At 49.2% G+C, this 4,039-nt stretch overlaps 2 non-coding genes across 2 annotated transcripts; both read left to right on the forward strand.

Annotated features, from left to right (window-relative positions):
* The first annotated feature begins 1,076 nt into the window (after nucleotides 1–1,076).
* On the forward strand, nucleotides 1,077–2,909 carry LOC145676771 (small subunit ribosomal RNA). Its single transcript, XR_014129463.1, has one exon. It is a non-coding gene; the product is annotated as a small subunit ribosomal RNA (ribosomal RNA).
* An 891-nt stretch (nucleotides 2,910–3,800) lies between these two features.
* Nucleotides 3,801–3,952, forward strand: LOC145676783 (5.8S ribosomal RNA). The gene has a single exon (XR_014129470.1). It is a non-coding gene; the product is annotated as a 5.8S ribosomal RNA (ribosomal RNA).
* The last annotated feature ends 87 nt before the right edge of the window (nucleotides 3,953–4,039 follow it).

Here is a 4,039-nt window from a genome sequence, read left to right on the forward strand (position 1 = left end):
GAGAAAGTCTCTAGCCTGGGCCGGCGCAAGGCTGGCTGGCGAACAAGGTAATTGGGCCTCTGAGTCTTTATTCCCAGTTTCCTTAGTTCCCGGGTTAGGTTCACCTGTTAAATCGGAGGAGTCCGATTTATGTGTAAAGATAATGCCAGAGTGAAGGGAGCCAGATTTCACTTGAAGGAGCAAGAGCCAGTGTGGTTAAGAAGTGAGCCGTTTTGTACTCTTAAGGAGGGATGCCGATTGACTTTGAACGGGCTGTCCTCGCTTTAGAGTTTGGGCCAGTTGACGGGAGCTTACTTGTCCTTCTTGAGAATGAGGCCAGATAGCATGTCCTTTCTAGCTTACAAAGGCTTATGCGGAGCATTGTTTTTTGTAAGTGACTTTTTATTCTCCATGTGGCATTTAAGTACCGATTTTCCTTAAGTTAAGGACGGTATAGACTCATCGCCAGTTTGAGCGTGTATCACTTGTCGAACGGAAGCCACTGTCATCCAAGGACACTAGTAGACTTATATTTCACTGGAGCAGGAGTCTAAATGTGCTTTTGTGGGTACCCTTACGGCCAGTTCTAACGGGAGCCAGGCCCCACAAAAGTAGGCTTATTCCGGTGGAAAAAGGAGTCTTTAAAATTTGCTGTGTCGGGTGAACGGCTATATGTAAACGGAAGCCACAGTCATCCGTAGGACATGAGTAGACTTATTTCGCTGGAGGAGGAGTCTAAATGTGCTTTTGTGGGTACCCTTACGGCCAGTTCTAACGGGAGCCAGGCCCCACAAAGGTAGGCTTATTCTGGCGGAAGAGGAGTCTTTAAAATTGCTCTGTCGGATGTACCGGCAACGTGTGGAAGGAAGCTGTTGTAACCCAAGGATACAAGTAGGCTTGTTCCATTGGATTGGGAGTCTAATATGCTCTTGGCGGCTGTCACACGGCCAGTATTAACGGGAGCTAGTCACCGCAAGAGTAGGCTTATTCCAGCGGAACAGAAGTCTAAAATGCTTGGTCGGGTGTAGCTTTCCTATCCTTTGTTAGAACGCTGTGTTGGTTGTGTCCAACACTTTCCGGCTTTTTAGTCGGTCAATTCCCTGGTTGATCCTGCCAGTAGTCATATGCTTGTCTCAAAGATTAAGCCATGCATGTCTCAGTGCAAGCCAAAACAAGGTGAAACCGCGAATGGCTCATTAAATCAGTTATGGTTCCTTAGATCGTACCTATCCTACTTGGATAACTGTGGTAATTCTAGAGCTAATACATGCAACTAGAATCCCGCCCAGCAATGGAAGGGATGCTTTTATTAGATTAAAACCAATCGGTCGGTTCGTCCGTCCGAAACCTTGGTGACTCTGAATAACTTTGGGCTGATCGCACGGTCTCTGTACCGGCGACGCATCTTTCAAATGTCTGCCTTATCAACTGTCGATGGTAGGTTCTGCGCCTACCATGGTTGTTACGGGTAACGGGGAATCAGGGTTCGATTCCGGAGAGGGAGCCTGAGAAACGGCTACCACATCCAAGGAAGGCAGCAGGCGCGCAAATTACCCACTCCCGGCACGGGGAGGTAGTGACGAAAAATAACGATACGGGACTCATCCGAGGCCCCGTAATCGGAATGAATACACTTTAAATCCTTTAATGAGAATCTATCGGAGGGCAAGTCTGGTGCCAGCCGCCGCGGTAATTCCAGCTCCGATAGCGTATATTAAAGTTGTTGCGGTTAAAAAGCTCGTAGTTGGATCTGGGTCTCGGACGATCGGTTCGCCGCCCGGCGTTTAACTGATCGTTCCGGACGTCCTGCCGGTTTTTCCTTTCTCGGTGCTCTTCATTGAGTGTCTTGATTGGCCGGCACGTTTACTTTGAACAAATTAGAGTGCTCAAAGCAGGCCGTGTCGCCTGAATGTTCGGTGCATGGAATAATGGAATAGGACCTCGGTTCTATTTTGTTGGTTTTCGGAACTCGAGGTAATGATTAATAGGGACAGACGGGGGCATTAGTATTGCGACGTTAGAGGTGAAATTCTTGGATCGTCGCAAGACTAACCGATGCGAAAGCATTTGCCAAGAATGTTTTCATTAATCAAGAACGAAAGTTAGAGGTTCGAAGGCGATCAGATACCGCCCTAGTTCTAACCATAAACGATGCCAGCCAGCAATCCGCCGAAGTTCCTCCAATGACTCGGCGGGCGGCTTCCGGGAAACCAAAGCTTTTGGGTTCCGGGGGAAGTATGGTTGCAAAGCTGAAACTTAAAGGAATTGACGGAAGGGCACCACCAGGAGTGGGGCCTGCGGCTTAATTTGACTCAACACGGGAAACCTCACCAGGCCCGGACACTGGAAGGATTGACAGATTGAGAGCTCTTTCTTGATTCAGTGGGTGGTGGTGCATGGCCGTTCTTAGTTGGTGGAGCGATTTGTCTGGTTAATTCCGATAACGAACGAGACTCTAGCCTGCTAACTAGGCGTTGGAATCTTTCCTTCCAACGTTCATGTCTTCTTAGAGGGACAGGCTGCCTCTAGCAGCACGAGATTGAGCAATAACAGGTCTGTGATGCCCTTAGATGTTCTGGGCCGCACGCGCGCCACACTGAAGGAATCAACGTGTCTTCCCTGACCGAAAGGTCCGGGTAACCCGCTGAACCTCCTTCGTGCTAGGGATTGGGGCTTGCAATTATGTCCCATAAACGAGGAATTCCCAGTAAGCGCAAGTCATAAGCTTGCGTTGATTACGTCCCTGCCCTTTGTACACACCGCCCGTCGCTACTACCGATTGAATGATTTAGTGAGGCCTTCGGACTGATACCCGGCACCTCCGTCTTGCGGTGGTACCGACGTGTCGGAAAGATGGCCAAACTTGATCATTTAGAGGAAGTAAAAGTCGTAACAAGGTTTCCGTATGTGAACCTGCGGAAGGATCATTATCAATTCATCACCACTGCGGTGGTTGATGTCAAAAGTTTCTTATTAGTGTGTCGTATCAGTTAGATTGACACCGTTGAACGGGAGCCACTGATCTTGACAGGCGAAGGAGAGAAAGGTGAGCCGTGTCTTCCCTTTAGTTGGGAAGCGAGCAGCAAGAACGGGAGCCACTGTCATCGGCGAGGGTAGCGTAGGCTACCTGTTGACACAGGCCGTGTGTCATCAAAGGATTGGAGTAGACTTATTTCGGTGGAAAAGAAGTCTTGAAAAGACTCCAAGAGAGTAAGACTTATTCCATCGGAGCAGGAGTCTTAAATGCTCAGTCAGATGACATGATAAACCAGTTCCGACGTCCAAGGGCTCAAGTAAGCTTATTCCGTTTGAAAAGAAGTCTTGAAAAGACTCCAAGAGAGTAAGACTTATTCCATCGGAGCAGGAGCGTTTAAAATGCTTGTGTCGGATGTCGAGTGCTGGGGTAGAACGGAAGCTTGTCCTCCAAGGACTCGAGTAGGCTGTGACTGCTTTGTGGGAGAAGTCTTGAAAAGGCTCCGAGGAGCAAGGCTTACACGTTAGTAGCACAAGAAGCCTTTAATACGCTCGGGTCGGGCGACTAGAGCTAGAATTCGCTGCTTTGTAGGCCAGTATCCTTTTCTGTTCAAGATGGCCTTCAATGAAAAACTGGTAGCCATGATTTTTGGCTACAAACTCATGGGCAGCCTAAGATTATTCCTTGTGATGCAGGGAAAGGCTTTCGAATGAACACGCCCAGCTTTGTGGTGAGTGACCGCAGCTGACGGGGCCAAACAGGAGGCAGGGCGGCCCCCGATGCGGTTTGTTTACCGAACTTTAATTTCTTGCACGGCATACGTGAAATGCTGTTGTAGAATTTTTACAACCCTGAACGGTGGATCACTTGGCTCGTGGGTCGATGAAGAACGCAGCTAGCTGCGCGAAAGAGTGTGAACTGCAGGACACACGAACATCGACGTTTCGAACGCACATTGCGACCCAGGATCTCTTCTGGGTCACACCTGTCTGAGGGTCGGTAACTTTATCCTGGCGGTGGAAGTTTTTCGGATGACCCCACGGCCTCTCGCTACTTCGGTAGTGATGCTGTGGCCATGTGCAAGGG

This window comes from Thermobia domestica, unplaced genomic scaffold, assembly GCF_964235325.1.
Source record: "Thermobia domestica unplaced genomic scaffold, izTheDome1.hap1.1 HAP1_SCAFFOLD_367, whole genome shotgun sequence".
Taxonomy (NCBI): Eukaryota; Metazoa; Arthropoda; class Insecta; order Zygentoma; family Lepismatidae; genus Thermobia; species Thermobia domestica.